General features: G+C 35.9%; 2 protein-coding genes across 4 annotated transcripts in view; both read right to left on the reverse strand.

Annotated features, from left to right (window-relative positions):
* Window positions 1–20,045, reverse strand: part of LOC141375059 (uncharacterized) — an 86,872-nt gene that overhangs the window by 63,524 nt on the left and 3,303 nt on the right. The gene's annotated exons all lie outside the window — the stretch shown is intronic.
* The window catches only part of LOC137489848 (immunoglobulin gamma-1 heavy chain), an 84,326-nt gene that overhangs the window by 11,995 nt on the left and 52,286 nt on the right, over window positions 1–20,045 (reverse strand). Inside the window, exons 1-2 of one of the 3 annotated variants that reach the window (XM_087244772.1) lie at window positions 19,010–19,124; window positions 18,639–18,923 (exon numbers count right to left, since the gene is read on the reverse strand). The exons of the other annotated variants lie outside the window; for them this stretch is intronic. The gene's annotated coding sequence lies outside the window, so the exon portion shown is untranslated. Of the gene's footprint in view, window positions 1–18,638; window positions 18,924–19,009; window positions 19,125–20,045 lie in introns of those variants that run through there. 3 annotated transcript variants of the gene reach the window in all.

Genomic DNA, 20,045 nt, shown 5'->3' on the forward strand with positions numbered 1-20,045 from the left:
TCCATTAATGTTTATTACATTATTTCCTATGGTCTCTTCTTTTGATTTCATAGCTCTTTTGGTTGGGCTGCTTTCAGTAGTCTATTTTTACTTCAATCATATCTTGCAATAATAATAGCATCTATTTTTTTAAATACTGTTAAACCATAGCAGGCTTTTTTACAGTAGAATACTCGTAGAAAACAGTGTTGCTAGTTAATTACTGTAATAGAGCACTAGATTAGCAGTAGCAGTAGATTTGAGGTTGTGTTGGAAAGTGACCAAAATCCAACGTCGAGCCACCATCTTAAACCAACGGCATTCTGATGTCAAATACTGAAATTAATTCGTCAGGTATGGCAACCAAAATCCAACATCTGATAGACGTCATGGTGGTGACACCCACACAATATCAAGCTGTACCATCAATAGTCATTGATATTTAGTTTATTTTAGGTTGGACATTGACGTTGGCATGACATTGGGTTCTGACTTCAACCTCATTTTCATTTCCAAACAAAATGCAATGTCCCCACAGCACGGGGTACAACGTCAATCTGATGTCATATTGACGTCCTGTGCCTATTGGGTGTTCAAGGCCATTTCGGTCATCACAAAGTAAGCATCCATCATCTTCTCATCAGTGATCTGCATCTCTGGGTCATTGCATGTAAAGATTTTGGACATTTTCTAGGACACCATTAATGCTTCCAAATAGTTTGCTGCAATTATAAATTGCCCATGTCTTCTTGAAGTAGCTCATTATGATGTGATTTACCTTCTCTGTGCGATTTGATTGGAAAGGAATCACTGGACAGATTTTTCTAATCCCCATAGACAAGAAAAAAAAAAGTAGTTAAAGGAAAGTAGGCTAGTGGAGTAAAAGTACAGATACATGACTAAAATGTACTCAAAGGAAAGTAAAAGTACACATTTTTAAAACTACTTAATAAATTACAATTTCTGAAAAAAAGCTACTCAATTACAGTAATGAGTATTCGAACACCACTGGATATATTACAGAGGGTCACAACTTTGCACAGTTCAGCTTTAATCATAATTAAACACTTCTGATCAAACTAATTGAGTCCTTCAGGCTTGTTAAAAATCTACAGATAAATATGTTGAAGCTGGGTGGGAACAAACTCAGCTGGGCTGCAGCCCTCCGGGAACTGAGTTTAGGCCCCATGGTATAAACTGTCACAATCACCAGCGATCAAGGATGCATGCACGCACGCAACACACACACACACACACACACACACACACACACACACACACACACACACACACACACACACACACACACACACACACACACACACACACACACACACACACACACACACACACACACACAGCTGAAGACCATTATTGATTCATTACCTGACCTTTGTAGACAGCACACACACCCACACCTTTGGGGATCTTGTTTATCTCTGTTTTGACTGTTGCCTGCCTGACTATTCTTGTAATAAACCCGCATTTGGATCCTCAACTCTGTTGTCAGCATCCTTCACATAACAGAAGAAGCAGCCACATCCTTGGATACAGCGGGTATAAAGATTATGCATCTCTGTCAGGAAGCCCGGTCTATTGAGGAGTATGTGGAGGACTTCATGCAGATATTACATTTGACATCTATGAGTGGTTTATGCCACATGATATTTTTTGCGATGGACTATCCAAACCATTATATTTCAGCATACTGCTAACATGAACTCTACTGAACTCTAGAACAATACATTAAATGGTGTGGTAGAGGAGGAGACCCCTACATGTTTTTTTTTTGTTGTTTTTTTTTAAGACTCGCTGACTGCAGGGCTTAATATTTACTCCACTATTATGCAGGCATCACCCATACTCCTGTCTCCTGTTCATCAGTCCTCCACCACATAGTCACAGCACATATTGGCTGTCAGTTCACCGGCTCACAAGATGGCCGCTGCCAGTTCGCCAGCTCAGTCTATGATCACTGCCATAACGCCGTTGACTCAGAGAATGGTTTCCTGTCCTCATTATGTCACAATTTCTGCCATGGTTCCTGTCCTTAAAATACCATCATCTGATTTATGAATGGTACAAGACTGGCCACCACCACCTGCTACCCCCAGAGCGGTCACTGTCATATCTACCAGATCCTCCTTCACTTCAAGAGCTGCCAGATCCTCCTTTACTGCCAGAGCTGCCAGATCCTCTGTCACTGCCAGAGCTGCCATATCCTCCATCAGTTCCACAGCCTTCATCACTTCTATTGCTACCAGAGCCGCCACCTGAGTCCCACGAATGGCCAGAGCAGCCTCCTGAGTCCCACGCTCCACAATCCAGGTCCTCTGCAGCTCCACGCTCTAGGTCCTCCGCAGTTATATGCCCTTCACAGCTCCACACTCCAGGCACAGCAAAACACAGGCTATTTTACAATTATTTAATGCATAAGCTACAGTAAGGGTTAACAGTGTACAGCTTAGGGTATAAATGAATGAGCTGCCAGACCCTCCGTCATTGCCAGAGTTGCCAGATCCACCACCTGCGTCACACGAATGGCCAGAGCCACCACCAGAGTCTAACTAATGGCCAGAGCCGCCACCTGAGTCTCACGAATGGCCAGAGCCACCACCTGAATCCAACAAATGGCCGCCAGAGCCTTGTGACTTCTCAGTGCTTCCTGAACCAAAGCTTTCTGACCCACTGTGGTTGTATGAACTGCCAGTGCCTTCTGAACTAAAGCCTTCTGACCCGCTGGGGTTATCTGAACTGTCAATGCCTACAGAACCAAAGCTCTACGCTCCAGGCCCTCTGCAGCTCCATGCTCCGGGCCTGCTGCAGCTCTATGCTCCAGGTCCTGCACAGTCCCACACTCCAGAAACAGCAAAACACCGGCTATTTTACAGTTATTTACTGTTATTGTACTGAAACTGTTCTACTGTAATAATTAGTCATGAAAATAAATTATGTTTAATAAGATTAATTAATTAATTTTCTTTTTGGCTTAGTCCATTTATAAAAAAACGGTCGCCACAACAGAATGAACCTTCAGCTTATCTAGCACTTTTTAACCCTTCCAGCTGCAACCCATCTCTGGGAAACATACACAGACACACTCATACACTACTGACAATTAAGCTTACCCACTTCACCTGTACCACATGTCTTTGGACTGTTGGGGAAACCGGAGCATCCGAAGGAAACCCACGCAAACTCAGGGAGACCATACAAACTCCACACAGAAATGCCAACTGACCCAGCCAAGGCTCGAACCAGCAACCCAGCGACCTTCTTGCTGTGAGGCAGCAGCACTACCTACTGTGCCACTGCGTTGTCCCATTTTATAAGATGTACTTATGTTTAATCACTGTTTATTCATTCATTCATTCATTTTGTTGTCGGCTTAGTCCCTTTATTAATCCGGGGTCGCCACAGCGGAATAAACCGCCAACTTATCCAGCAAGTTTTTACACAGCGGATGCTCTTCCAGACGCAACCCATCTCTGGGAAACATCCACACACACACTCATACACTGTTAGACCTTACCAGGCTTTTTTACAGTAGAACACTGGCAACACTGTTGCCAGCCACTCACTGTAAAAGTTTGGTTACAGTAAGTAAGTGGCAACAGTGTTGCCAGTTAATTACTGGAACTGAACCATTACAGTGAGTGGCTGGCAACAGTGTTGCCAGTTGTTTACTGTAACCGAACCATTGCAGTGAATAGCTGGCAACAGTGTTGCCAGTTAATCACTGTAATAGAGCAGTAGTGGTAACTAACTGGAAACTGTGTACAGTTAATTACTGTACTGTAGTGTTACAACTCACAGCATTATACTGCATACACAATAGTATGTCAAGGTGTTACTAAAATTAATTTGTATTCTTGCCTTTTATTAATTCTTTAAATTAATTAAGTTGTAAATTCTGACATTTATTTTATTGTTTTGGCAGCAAACAAATATAAAACAGAAAACGTATAACAAAATTAAGAAATCAGCAGATATAAATATCATCTTACATATTACTGAGAGCCCCAGGTCTGCACAGCAAGGCTGCAGTCAAACTAACGTTTAAGCATGCAAAATTCTGTCATATGGCTCTGCGAAAAGGAGTGGGATTAAACAAAATATTTAGAGATTGAAAAAGCAAGCAACTGGTCCATAATTTTTGTTCAGAGAGGTCATGGTTTGATCTTTGATTAGTCTCAAGCAATCACATGATGTTATTTCACAGTTCAGAGTTCTCCAAGCTTGAACTTTCCAATGCTGCAAACTGTAAAATTTGTCGCATGAGCATGCATTCCAGGTCTGCAGCATTCACATGCATATGAATGGAAGTCTAAAGGGAGAAAAGTGCAGTGTGACTGGGACTTTAAGCTGTAACTCTAATTAAACACACCTGATAAAACTAATTAAGGCTCGTTAGAAATCTACAGGTAATGTTAAAGAAGGGTGGGAACTAAACTCTGCTGCCCTGCAGTTCTCCAGTAACTTGGAGTTTGACCCCCATGGTATATAGCAGGGGTGCTCAATCCTGTTCCTGGAGATCTACGTTCTTGCAGATTTCAGTTGCTACCCATATCAAACACACCTGCCTGTAATTATCACGTGGTGTTCAGGTCCTAATTAATTGGTTTAGGTGTGTTTAATATGGATAGCAACTGAAATCTGCAGGAAGGTAGATCTCCAGGAACAGGATTAAGCACCCCTGGTATATAGTATACTTTTAAAGCAACTGCCAACATTTATCTCAATCACATATCCAATACACACACACACAAAGTGCTGCAGTGAAATGTGTTACTCTCTCCTCAATGCTGACCATGCAAAAAAAAAAAAAAAAAAAAAAAAACTGAACAGCAAAAAACAAAATAATTACTTTAAATTTTAAAGTTTTAAATAATTAAAAACTGTGTCAAATCTCAAAAAGTTTAAAATAATTATAGAAAACAATAATAAAGTTGGCAACACCGAAAAACCAAAGGATCCAATCTTTTATTGTTATAATTATCTCATGACAACAAACTTTTTTATTGTTTCAAATATAAATTCATAGATGGAAACACAGCTCTGAAAAATACTTAGTAACAAACTCACAACCTGGGACCTGACAGGGGAGCTTTTGTGTGTGGATGGCTATGTGTATCATGTTTTTGTGATTCCCTGTGATGATGTGCACATGTTTCCTTACTGAGATGATGGAATTTAATTTTGGCTTAGTTGCCAGAAAGATACACACAACTGTTAGCATCTGTACATTATGGCAGCGTGCAATATAAAATAAATACATATACTTAAACAAAAGTAATGTAAGAAGTTATATGAGGAGAGGCTAACTAGCTAACAATGTAGCTTTCAAGTACACAGTTCAAGACAACAACAATATAACTTAAAACACAGCCTTATTTTATAAACCCTCAAAAACATTTGAACACATTTTACTTACTCATTAAAGATTCTTATTTAAGCCTAAAACATATCAGACTCAACATCTGAATTGATAGACAGAGAATAGAGCACACTCAGCAGTAAACAAATCAAACACCTGACTCTCTTAAAGGGCCGGCATTTTCTGAAAACTCTTAACACCTTTGTGTTTAGAAAAAGACGGACAGCATGTGGTAGTGTGTGGTGATGATGCTTAAATCATTATTTTTTTACAGTTATTTACTGCACAATCTACAGAGTAACAGTGCAGTTATACTAATTAAACACACCTGATCAAACTAAATCTAAAGGTAGTGTGTTGAAGCAGGGCTGGAACTAAATTCTACTAGGCTGTGGCCCTCTAGGAGTTTGACACCCCTGGTACATAGCATATTTTCAAAGCAACTGCCTACATTTATCACAGTTATGCACATATCGTTTGATAAAAACAATAAAAATATACAATAATATAAACTTCATCCATAAAAAAAATAAATAAACAAATAATCTGATTCTCATGTCGTTCCAAATTTGTAGTAAAAAATGATAAAAAACACAACAAAGATCATGATTTATACATTTATTTAGGAAAGCCTTTATACTGTTAATGGCACTTTTACTTGCCAGTTTTCCAGGCAAATTCATTGAGTCTCTGCAAAAATGTATGTGCGTGTTGTTTAAGATATATATATATATTTTTTTTTTTTAATAACACATTTTTACTAGTTATTTAGCAAAATACTAATATTCAGTTGAAAGTGCAATTTAAAATCTTAACTATAGGTCAAACTAGGCAATTAAATTAGATTAATTATAGAAAAAGTAAAATGCTTTTAATGCATTTCGTCCATATCTTACACTTACCTTTTAATAAGCTCTGTGGCATTGGTTGACTCCTGATACTCAATGTTAAAAACATAAAAGGAACCAAAGAAAACACAGAGATAAAATAAATATAAAATAGCAACATAAAGCATCAGAGTAGATGGGGCAGTAATGGTTGAACAGTAATTTACCATTTATTATCACAGTAAATATCTGTAATGGTACATAGAGTAAATTACTGTAATTTATTCTTTGGACTACAGAATTTCATACAAATCCTGCTCCTTTTACAGTAAAATACTGTTTCCTTTCATTACAGCTAAACGCTGGCTATTTTACAGTTATTTACTGCATAATCTACAGTAAGGGTTAACAGTGTACGCTACGGACAATTTAGCCTACCCAATTCACCTGTACCACATGTCTTTGGATCTGTCATGTCTCCAGCGACCTTCTTGCTGTGAGGCGACAGCACTACCTACTGCGCCACTGAGTCACCCCGTTTTATAAGATGTACTTATGTTTACTCACTGTTTATTCAGTTAAAGATTATTTTGAACTGTAGGCCTACATAAGCTCAAACAGCGATTTTTGATGACCTTAATCCAACTAAAGTCATAACTGAAGAAACAGAAATTAAATTAAGACATGTGGAGTATGCAGATATAAGTGCCATTATTGAAGTGAACACTGCGGTCTTTAGGTCTTTTTACAGTGTCTGCTATAATGTTAATGTTGTTTTGGTGTGTTTACATATATGAATATGGCCAGGGTGTAAATACACAGTACAGTTACAATCTTATTGCCACATTATATTGTTATGATAATGTAATATATGCCTTGAGTGATGTCCTGAAGATTAATACCAAAAAATAAAGCAACTGGAATAACTACAGCAGTCGCGATCATCTGATCTCATATGAAGCAAGAGATTGCGATGACATCTGATGACGTGTGCAGGTACTGTAATGCTGTCCCATTTCTTAGGGGTAAATTTTTAAGCCCTTCCCCTTTACACTCGTTTTTAAGGGTCAAGAAGAGGGGTTAGGGGTACAAAAATAGTGTTGGGAATGGGCCTTAGCCTGCTTTCTCGAGTTTGACAAACCTGAGTTTCTCTCATTTCAGGGTTAACGTACTGGGAGTTTTCACTTAACCTCCTTTTTGAAACGGGCCCTGGTCTACATTGTGGCCATGTGCTTTAGTGTTTTGTTTCATGTAAACACGTGGTTAATGGGCTCTCTCATGGCTGTGTGTTCTAGTCTTGTTTTCTTGTGTTGTTTCTTTGAGTGTTATGTGCTTTCTTGTCTATTTTCCAGTCCCGCCCTCCTTGTTAACCCATTATTGGTTAATCCTGTTCACCTGTCTGTTAATGAATTATTTCTCCTTTATAGTCTCCTTATGTCTGCTGTCTTGTGCCAGTTAGTCGTTGTTCTTCCTCAGAGTAATGCCCCATTCACACGGTGCTTCAGAGTTAACGCTTGAAAGAGGGCGTGTCTGAAGTTTAGGCTGACGTGATCATCATAGCAGCGTCAGACAATAAAATTAGTCAGCAATAGGCCACTGTTTGAGCTGGTGTATTTGCATACAGCGATCTGTCACCGCTTGAAAAGTTGAGAAAGTCCCAACTGCTGAAGTGCTGCCAACGGATCCACAATGCAGTTCGGCAATGCCTGGCATCACCCATTCAAAGTGAATGGGAAGCGTTAAAGCTGGCGTCCTGTGTGAATGGGGCGTAATGTTCTGGGGTTCGTTCTTCGTAACTCGCTTAAATGATCTAAGATGATTTGGATCTTTTAATCTTGATAACTGATCTCTGACTAATTTGATTCTTTAAACAATTACGCGAATCAGAATAAAATGTCTGGGTGGACTGATCTGACATCGCTGCATGTGTTGTGGAAAATCATGATCAGCAATGCAACAATTGGCTAGAATTACATAAAATTCATTGGAAACAATTTGTTAAATATGATACGCTTCTCAAATATGATACGCTTTTCAACTTTGTTGTGGGCTACAGGCTTTACGCTTTCATGTGTCAAGAGTATTTAGCAATTTATTTAGTTTTACAGTTTTAGTTTTACATTTACAAAATAATATCTGGCTGTTTAAAATAAATTTTGCATGACAAAAGCATTTTGATATTGGTAAAGGTATCTGCAACTTTTGTGAAGCATCAAATCATAGTCCTACAGTATTTGTGCATATCTATTATCATACACAAATGGTACTAAAGCAATTGTACGTGTTTGTTTCAAAAAAGTCCTCATCAATACATTTTCTCTTTAAACCACCAGCAGGTGACAGTCTTTGTACTTTTCTTTCGGAGTGCAGTTTGCATAAGTTTTAATAATATAATTTTTTTTTTTACTTTAAAAATGTATATTTACTATTTTCCCAAGTGCATATAACTACTACTAAGAGAAAATATACCGTAAGAAAATACTGTAAGAAAACTTTCAGTGTTATCTTTGCTTGAACTGACCAGGGCTGCGTTTCCCAAAAGCATCGTAAGCCTAAGAAGTTCGTAGAAATGATCGTACGACTGATCTTAATATTACGGTCTGTTTCCCAAAAGCATCGTAACTTAAGTAGCACTTGAAAATCTTAGTGGATCTACGAGTGCTCTGGAGTAATCGTAAAGCCTTAAGTGCATCGTAAGGAGACAGAGTTATGAGGGCACCTGCTGGACAACCGGCAAATTGCACCTACAATTTACTTCTCTTCAAAGTCATTATTCATTTTATTTGTACGTATCTCTATTCATTTATATTTTTGTCCTATTAGCAAATGCACATCAGGTGGGGATAATTAGGCTAAACTTTTCAAAAATAAATGTAAGAGCTTATTTATTTATTTATTTATTTACTTATTTATTTATTTTGATGTGAGATAAGCAATTTTTGATAAAGAAATTGTTAAATAAGTCTACTTAATTAAGGTTTCATATAAATATCGAAAATGATGCTGATGTCATTTCCGGCAAGGACTGTTAGAATTAGTTTTATGCGAGATTGGAGCAAGACAGTGTTTTTACAGTACGACATTTCCAGTTAATTTATGTTTTTAAACTGGCTCAAAAATATTTTTTTTTTATGTTATTCGAGTTGAATATACATTCACACAAGTAGAAGAACAATTATATGGATTGCTATAACATGTGCAACAATAACGAGCCATTCTATAGCGTGACATTTCAGCACTTAACAAACGGATAGCGACTCCTAAGTTGCACTTAAAGCTGGGCTACGTGCAATTGTGTTAAGTGCATTTTTGGGAAACGCACGTGAAACAATAACGAACGTTCGCAAAATGACTCGTAGAAAACGCTCTTAAGTGCTAAGATCAATCGTTATCGGGAAACGCAGCCCTGATTGTTAAAGCCATGAAGAGCACCAAGAGATTTGTCTTTTTATTTTTGTAATATTTTTCTATAATATTATATTATTTGCATTGAGATACAAAGTTATTGCTATTTGATACAGTATTTAATGTGTTTATTTGTGATATTATATTATGTGCATGACGTTTCATATGTTCAGTAATGCCATATGTCATATGTATGCATAAGCAACAGGAAAAAAGGATTAGAAAGAAGGAAGGGGCTTGATGGTAGACAGTCTTTTGACCGTTCTTGAAAACCATATTTATTTGGAAACTTGGTAAAGTGTAAATAGTTCTTTTGTTTGTTTTTTGATTTTTTTTGTTCTTGGCAAACGAAAAGTAAACTGTTGCATTGCAAGTTTGTGGTTTTACGCGTCAAATCCTTTGTGCCGAGTCCCTATGGAAATGGTGGAGAACTTGAAGAAATAGATCGCCATTACACTGATCTAATCCTGTCTGTATGAAATGAGCCTGCTCCCGAGGCTTAAGGCTTAAGCTACCAGAACTGTTGCTATGACAACAACTCTCACATAAGTTTTGAAGGACCAAATAATCCTTGATCGCTTCAAACCGTCAACAACCAAATCCAGCTAACATAATCCACATATGAAGAACGGACCCCTGTTCCTTGCCAGCCCAGCTCACTCTGGGTTGTTTTTCTTCTCCTTTTGTTTTATTTTGTAATTAGTAAATAACCATTTTAGATCTGCATTTGAGTCCTCGTCCCTTTCCCTACACCAACTGTGACAGTTTAAGTTTTTAAAACATATTTTACTATTTTTCAACATATAATATTCAGGTTAACACACAATTTAAATGCTTAAGTTAGATTAATCATAGGAAATGTTAATATAGTTATGACATATATTGTGTTGTTATACACACACACACACACACACACACACACACACACACACACACACACACACACACACACAAAGAGAGAGAGAGAGAGAAAGGGCTGCAATGAAATCCAACTGCTCATCAATGCAATGTGTCACTCTCCCTTCAATGCTATAATCCACATACCAAAACTGAACAACACAAACACAAAAAATTTATTATTTCAAAAATGAATTAAGTTTCACATAATTATAAAAAAAAAAATAAGTATATTAAAGGAATACACTTACTCTAGATATAGCTAGAAACAGGTTTGTCCCAAAAAAGTACACCCATTAATTCTAAATTTAACTGCAAAAAAAACAGCTCTTTTTTTTTTTTTTTTTTAGATTTACTTTGCAAAGCTCAAGATGACAAACATTTCTTTTGTTCCTAATATGAATTCATAGATGGAAACACAGCTCGGAAAGATTAGCAAATTCACAACCTTGGACCTGACAATGGAGGTTTGTGTGGATGGCTATATGTATCATCTTTTTGTGATTGCCTGTGATGATTTCTGTGCACGTTACCTAACTGAGGAGATTGGAATTGAAGGATTTTCATGTGTATAAAAACTGCTTAGTTGCCAGAAAGGCACATTACACTGTTTGCATCTGTACATTCAGCAAAACCAATAAATTTGAATTGTCCAAATAATAAATATACTTACATGAAAGTAATGTAAGAAGTTGTGAAGAGATGCTAACTAGCTAGCCAGGTAGCTTTCAAGTACAAAGTTTAAGATTCAAGAACTTAACAATATACAACTTATTACACAGACTTATTTTTAAAATCTTTTTAAAAAAAATTGAACACATTTTATTTTACTTGCTCATTGTAAATTATTATTTAAGGCTCTGCTTCTGAATTGATAGAGGGAGCACACTCAAAAATAAACAAATCAAACACCTGGCTCCCTTAAAGTGGCAACACCGTTGTGTTAAGACAGACAAGCTCCCCTGTTTATTTTTTCCCCAATTTCTGTTTAACGGAGAGCAGATTTTTCCAATACATTTCTTAAATAGTACAGTAGAATAGTTTTAATAACTCATTTCTAATAACTGATTTATTTCATCTTTGTCATAATGACTGTAAATAATATTTGACTAGATATTTTTCAAGACACTTTAATACAGCTTAAAGTGACATTTAAAGACTTAACTAGGTTAATTAGGTTAACTAGGCAGGTTAGGGTAATTAGGCAAGTTATTGTGTAACGATTGTTTGTTCTGTAGACTATCAAAAAATAGCTTAACAGGGCTAATATTTTTGCTTTAAAATTGCTTTTAATTAAATAAAAACTGCTTTTATTCTAGTCGAAATAAAACAATTAAGACTTTTTCTTTTTATAGAAAAAATATTATCAGACATACTGTGAAAATGTTCTTTTAAACATGATTTGGAAAATATTTAAAAGAGAAAAAAGAGGGGCTAATAATTCTGACTTCAACTGTAGATGCTGAGCACAAATGCACCTCTCTATACAGTAAATAGCAACATAAAGCATCAGCGTAGATGGCAGTGGCACAGTAATTGTTGAACAGTAATTTGTTATTTGTTGTCACAGTTGCTACCTGTAATGGGTAACTTACTGTTGTAATCTTTGCACTCCACAATTTCATACAAATCCTAATCCACAGCAATGGATAACGGTGTAGATCAAAGCCAGAACTGCTGGAGCTTCTGTTTTACAAAGAAGACCTAATTTGCACAATTTATTCATTCAGGTTATAATGAAGCATTCACAATGAATGAAAATCTATTTTCGCCCAGATCTGACTATTTAAAACTTTATTCTCATACAGTCCCAGAGTCTCAGAGCACTGAGGTTTTTGTATTATGTTTTCTTATAGTGCCCCACCCCGTATAGTCACAGTGATATGCATCAGCATAATATCTATGTCCATAACAGACGTCATGAAAGTGTGTGTGATATTATATAGGCTACTGTACATAGTTTTCATGTGATAGGATATTTTCAGAAACTGATAAATACTAACCTAAAATTACTTTCAATACTTGGTTTTTAAAGAGCCCATATTATGGGTTTTTGAAAATTCTCCTCCATGTAGTGTGTAACACAGCTCTAAGTGAAGTGAAGTATCCAGCTAAGGTTTAAATCTGTTAGTGTACAGTGTTTAAAACTGTTGATTCATCTATAAAAGAGTCGACTCATAGTGCTTCAAACGAGTCGCCTTGATACCGATTCATTAGGGGTTTCGCCATGACGTACGAACGAAACCAAGTTATTCACGTGCAAGCGCAAACCCGGGAGATTTCAAACCTGATGCCCCGCCCTCTGACGCAGAAACCCAGACACACACACACACCCACAAACACACGCACACAAACATGCCGGTCGATTGAAGTCACACTGCAGATGGATATATTGAGTCTCTACCCAAAGATGAAACCTCAGCATTATAGCCAAGCAGTTGGAAACTACTGGAAACTTCTGGAAACTACATGCTACAAAGAATACTTCATCAGCGTTTGTTAAAGGAAGGATCAGTAAAGAGTAACTTACTGATGGACGTCAGGATGGATTTTTCTTCCTCCATTTCTCAAGTGTAAGTACGTGCGATTAAAGTTGCCTCGTTGACTCTAGCTTGCAAATGTATTTAGTTGTGATTTGTTACTTGTAACCGCGTGTACTGTATCAGGTTAACTGGCTATATTCTCTTATCGCGTGCAAAGTCACGTTAAAAACGCGACGCGTGCTGTTTGTTAACGGAGCTTCGTGGATGAGGAGTAGTGTGTGTGTCTGTATGTGCGTGTGCGCGCGCTGTCGTCTGGAGGTGTGTGTTTTTGTGTGTGTGTGTGTGTGTGTGTGAGCGCGCGTTGTCGAGCAGGGTTAAGTGCGTGTGTGTGTGTGCAATATGTGTGTGTGTGTCTGTGAAAAGAGCAGAGTGAGAAGCTAGGAGATCTCCTCAACTGTTTTTGGAGTTTTTGCTCAATAAAATAGTCAGTCGTCTGTATTTTCAAGTCCATAGTCTGTATTTACATTGACCCACTGGCAGCTAAAATCCACGCCTACACTATAGAGCGTGTATGAACTGTGATTACTTTTAAATTGCTGATTAGCTGTTTGGCATTTCACTCTCTGACTGAAGGCAGTCGACCAATCGCAACCATCGCAACAGACTGTCATTGGTCCAATCAGCGCAGATTAGCTTCGCGCTAAGGAGGGGTTTGGGAACAAATGAATCACTGGACGATTCATACAGGAGTCGCTGGGATAATTAGGTAAAAATAAATGCAGATTATAAGACCATGAAAGTGTTTTTTGACCTTGCATGCATATTAAACTTTTGTTGGAGACCCTTACAACCAAGATATGACCCTATTTCATGTATAATATGGGCTCTTTAACAATTAATTTCCAGTCATTTGAGCAAGGACACCTCTGAAGGCTTTACTCTCTGCTTAACTGCAACCTATTGGACCTAAAACAAAGTCTTATCAGTACCATGCAGGTAATTACATCTTGTTCATCTATTTCTATAATATGTAATTTCTATAGTTTTTTTTTTTCTTCAAAAGATTTTATAATTATATTGATCTCAGAAATGTTGGATCTCCATTAGTACATACGTATTTGTATGGGACTTCTTCACTGTGCCATCCCAGGCACAGTGAAACACATGAGTGCAAGAACCACAGTAATTTATCATTTTGACATGTTGCTTTTTTGCCCTCTAGCGTTTATGAACGGTTTTGCATGCAAGTCTTAATGAATTGTATCTGCTTAAAAGCAAAAAGCAAAAAAAAAAAAAAAAAAAAAAAAACAGGTGCTCTTTATTTTACTGCTCATTATTACCATATTCAGGTTACAGTTTGAATTTAAAATGCAAATATTATTTTTATTCTATAAAGGTCTATTATATTTTAAATAAAAATATTGTCAGTTGGCTTTTTTATTTTATTTATTTTTACAGAAAATATCATGGTCACATTATTCTTTATTTTATTGTCATTCAAAGTAAAGGATATTTACCCAAATATTGGTTTCCCTAACTGTTCTGAAAACAGTTAAAACATTGGTGCATTAATTCGTCTAAAAATGTAAATATAGATATTAAAAAATAACCTTTTATTTGCAATTATAATATTAATTAATTAATTAATTAATTAATTAATTTATTTATTTATTTATTTATTTATTTATTTGTTTGTTTGTTTGTTTGTTTGTTTGTTTGTTTGTTTGTTCATAATTGTGCATCTCTCACACTATAATAAACAGCTGTGTCTTCAGGCTTTTCACCTCTAAAAACAGCATGTTTTCACTGGTGTCTTTGGTGATGGTAAACTGATCTTGAAGAGACAGCATAATATCCAGTTGTGCCAGTGTCTACAGCCTCTGACAAAAGTCTTGACGCTTATCTATATTGTAGAAACACCTGCTATTAACCTGATTTTTAATGAGTCAATTGGCACCCTCCCAAATGATGTGTAATGCACTAAAATAAATTAGTTTTACTGAAAAAAGATTGATCTTTTAACCAAGACAGAAAGGTCAAATTTTGGCCAGACAAATGTTCTGTCGTCTATACAGAAATTCAACAAATTTACTGCAAATACAAAAGTGTGTCAGCAAATTAAGTAGTTGTGCTGTGAGATCCAAATTTATTGAGCTTGAAGCACTGCATCAATGTGGTTTGACAAAGATTTATACACTTTATTAATGAAGTCATCAGGAATAGCAAAGAAAGCAGTCTTGCATGTCTCCCAGAGTTCATCAATATTCTCTAGTTTCATCTTTTATGCTTTCCCTTTCATCCTATCCTACATATGCTCAATGATGTTTCAATAAAACTTTGATATGCGTGCAGAATTTGGCTTGTTTTATGGTTGGGCATATAAGAATTAGCTAAGATTTTCTGTTATTTTAGACCAGTGTTTCTCAACCATGTTCCTGAAGGACCACCGACTGTGCACTTTTTCCATGTCTCCTTAAACAAACACACCTGATTCAGATTATCAGCTCAGTTACAGAGACTGAAAGACCTGTAATGGGTGTGACAGGCGAATGAGACATCCAAAACATGAAGTGTTGGTGGTCCTCCAGGAATGTGGTTGAGAAATACTGTTTTAGACTATTGATGTTGCCTTCCACCCTGCAGATCTCTCACACATTCTGGATGTAACCCCAGATCAGGATTTTTCCACCACCAAATTTCAGTTTTCTGGATGAAATCTCAGATTCATATGGGTTCCAGTAGGTCAATATTTTTGCGGTGACTGTGGTGTAATTCAACATAAGATTCATCTAAAAAATCTACCTTCTGCCACTTTTTCAGCATCCATCGTTTTAGTAGGCTGTGAGCCTTGGCAAATGTCACACGGTTTTAAATTTTTTATTTTTTTTTGTTCAGTGCTGGCTTCTGGGCACTGCTGTGGCCATGGAGGCCATCTCGAGGCAGAATTGGACAAACTGTTCTGCATGCATTTTCCAAACAACGACGTAACTGGCGGCTGAACTATCAGTTTGATGCATCGTTTGGGAAAAGAATGATGTAGTGACAAGTATTTCCCAAAACCTCTAGTTTTTCTGTCGTAGATCTATCGTTTGAATTACGTTATAAAACGCCCATAATGATGCTCTAAACGGGGTGGAGTAACAACTTTTTTAGAGAAGAACCCATCATTTCTTTGTGCAAATGATATTGTTTTACAGGCACAAAAAAATAAAAAAATAAAAAATAGTTTTGGTAAAAACATCAACTCGTTTTCCATATTAATTGAAATATATGTAAACGGCACATATAGGACCAATGTTGCCTTTACAAATATTATTGAGAACATTACATATCCTATTCTAAATTAACATAAAATCACTTACAAAAAGCTAACACATATTCTAATCTTATATATAAATAAATAAATAAATAAATAAATAAATAAATAATGAGCCTATTCATTAAGAAATAAAATCTAATATTTATTATTCATTAGGAAATGAAAAAAAATCATACTTTAATAATAATATTAATATTATTGATAATGACGATTATTATTATTATTATTAAGTAGGATGTGGTTTATTTTATCTATGTCATATACAGTACACATACCTAATAAATAACCTACTATAAATTAAAAGCATCAGTGTCTGCTATGTTTTTTTTTTTTCACAGGTTTTGGAGGAGTAACATAAACTCCGCTTTTAAATAATAGATCGTCTATAGCTTCACCATGAGCCACAACTGTGTTCCAAATGGAATCAATGTTTTCAAAGTGCACTGGAAAGGGAGTTCAATTGTAAACATGAAGATCGCTAAAACTGAACTGTAAATACTATGAAAGCAAATTACACCATAAGAGCGATGACTTTCATGCCTTGGATTTTCAAGTCAACAAATGGTCCTCTTGAGCAGTTGTCTTGCAAGGTCTGCCTGACCTGGGTTTGTCAAAAACATCCAGTCTCTTTAGATTTTTTTTATCCTCTGTACTTGACGCTGAGGCACATTGAATGCGACTTCCACAACAGTAGTGGATCTGGTCTTCATTCATTTATTCATTTTCTTGTCAGCTTAGTCTCTTTATTAATCTGGGTTCGCCACAGAGGAATGAACTGTCTGCCAACTTATCCAGCACGTTTTTACGCAGCGGATGCACTTCCAGCCTCAACCCATCTCTGGGAAACATCCACACACACTCATACACAACAGACAATATAGCCTACCCAATTCACCTGTACAGCATGTCTTTGGACTTGTGGGGGAAACTGGAGCACCTGGAGGAAACCCAAACGAGCGCAGGGAGAACATGCAAACTCCACACAGAATTGCCAATATTGACAAGGAGACAACATTTATGTCTTTACAAAAATTGACTCAGTAAGTTTACACAAACCTGGGTTTATTAGAATACTTTTTGACAGTTTCGTTTTGCACTGAAACATTAATACAAAAGCAGTTGGGATTAAAATGAGCCATTTTTTGTAAACAAACAAAAAAAATCTTGAAATATATTTGAGTGGCACTTCAGGTCAATTTGTACAAAAGCATTTTTCAGGGACTGTATAATTTAATACCACAGTGTAGCAGATGATTTATTTTGGTAAAGGGTCTATTTATTGGTGTCTATGAAATATCATAATTCTTTAGAAGTGGAAAAAAAATGTGGAAGTGACATTTATCCAATTGTCAGAAACTTTTAGCCTGACACAACGTCTGGTGATAAAAATATATAACATGTAATTTTACATATAGAGTGTTTAATATTTCATAACACCTTGCATCATGCTCAAAATGTCTATACTAGTAAAAAATGTTAAACAGAACATTTGTGTGCCCAAATAATTTGCATAATATAATACAATTTTCCGTAGTGTATGTACATGAAAGGGAGTGTATGAGTGTTTCCCAGTTATGGGTAGCAGCTGGAAGGGCATCCGCTGTGTAAAACATATGCTGGATAAGTTGGCGGTTCATTCCACTGTGGCGACCCAAGATTAAAAAAACAACTAGGCTGAAAACAAAATGAATGAATGAGTGAATATAAATAATCTTAAGTGGCTTTTTTTAGTTCATTTAAATGATTCCACTATTACCTGAAAAGGTACATTGTTTAAATATTACTGGAGTTTCTGTAAAACATAACATATTTTTATGTTGTCATTGTTATATGATACGTTTTACAAGAAAATGCTATTTCAGTTTCGCTTAATGTTATTTGTTTAGAATTTTCTATAAATTCACTAATAATTTTTAAATAAAAAATAATGTTTCAAAGCATAACACAAAACATAAAATTTTTTTTGTATTTTTGCTGACAGTAATTTTTGAAATATCTTAGAATTTAAACAAGTTTGAAATTTCTCCACTTGTTAAAATAATATTCTCTAATTGTGTAAATGTTCAAAAGTCATGTCTCTCGCAATAATAATTTAAAATTAAATTAACAAATGTAACTCTCGCAATATATAAATTATTTGCTTTAGGATAGGAAGATTAAATGTTTGTTTGTTTGTTTGTTTTTTAAAACTGGTACTTTCTTCATATGATTTTATTTTAAATGGGAAAATAAAATTTGGAAAATTAACAAAAAAACATTTATGTTGTAGTTATGTTTGACTGAACTTCTTAAAGTCAGTAATGTTTTTGAAGCATGATTCAGGGTTTTGTGCAGCTGTGTCTCTCGTGCACAGTAATAAACAGCAGTATCTTCAGCCTTCAGGCTTTTTATCTCCAAATACACCATGTTTTTGCTGGTGTCTTTAGTGATGGTAAATTGGCCTTGTAGAGACTGAGCAAAAATAGTCCCAGTGCCACTGTCAATCCGGCCAATCCACTCCAGGCCTTTTCCCGGTTTCTGCCTTATCCAGTGCAGCCAGGCAAGGGAGAGTCCAGAAACCACACAAGACAGTGTGACTGATTCTCTGGGTTTCTTGACCTCAGAACCAGAGGAGGTCAATGACTGACCATGTGCATCTGGAGCAAACACAGAATGATTATTAATAATTAGAAGAAAAAAAACTTAGTGTTTAAGCATTTTTGGTAAACAAATTTAAACTTACATGAAATCAGTACAAGGAGGATAAAATAAGTCAGATTCATCTTGTTCTATGTTGAGTGCTGCCCCATGTAAAAGTAATGTGTCTGGTGTGTGAAGAAGCTTTTAAAAATCCAAGCATTCATTACACAGAGAATAGACTGTATATTTAGGGCTTGATTTGAATAAAGGAGGGTCTTAAAAACTGAGCAAAATCTGCTGTGCTATCCTCAGTATCAGAGTTCACACATTTTTTTCATTAAGAATGAAAATCTCAAAACGTATTATGTAATATAAACCTATAAACAGTATATAATTGAAAACAAAATTATTTATTTTTATATTTTTTTTACTGCATTTCCTATTATATTTATCTTCTGGAGAAAGTCCAGAATTTGTTTTAGTTTGGGTGTAATAAAAAGATGGTTTTATATGAAGAGCTCAAATGCAAAAGCCTCTAAGTGCCCTCTGAAATTTCCTTTCAAAATTAGCACTTTTTCAGGATTCAGAAATTTTACATTTATAGCAAAATTCAAGTGAAATAACTGAACAAACACAAGAGCCTGAGAAAAAAAATCATTTAAAACAGATGGCACTTTGAATTTTTGCTGCTGAACTCTTAATATAAGATATAAGATAATACCATATAAACATTTTTTTTATTCTTTCTGATATTTTCTGGCTATATACTGTACAGCATTATACATGCTCAAAAAAAAAAGCACAAAAGAGTCACTGCATCAGTACCTTTCACTATTTTCCTTTTATTTTAGTTGTATTTTTAAACATGCCAGATCATTTGTAAATTTACAGGTTCATTGTTATTTTACTCATCAGTTCTCAAGCTTTGATTTTCCCAAAGTTCATAGTACAGCTCAATACTCAATTAGATTAAGGAGTATTCAATTATGGAATGATTCTTGCTGCACATTATGGCTTATTCTTCTGTTTATTTATTTATTTATCTTCAGAGTCTGGCTGGGTGAGCTCAATTCCATCTGAAAAAAGACTGTTGTTTATATTTAGTGTAAATAAGAAATTTATATATTGCAACGAGTGTC

The sequence above is a fragment of the Danio rerio genome, chromosome 3, assembly GCF_052040795.2.
Source record: "Danio rerio strain M-AB ecotype USA chromosome 3, GRCz13ab, whole genome shotgun sequence".
In the NCBI taxonomy this organism is placed as follows: Eukaryota; Metazoa; Chordata; class Actinopteri; order Cypriniformes; family Danionidae; genus Danio; species Danio rerio.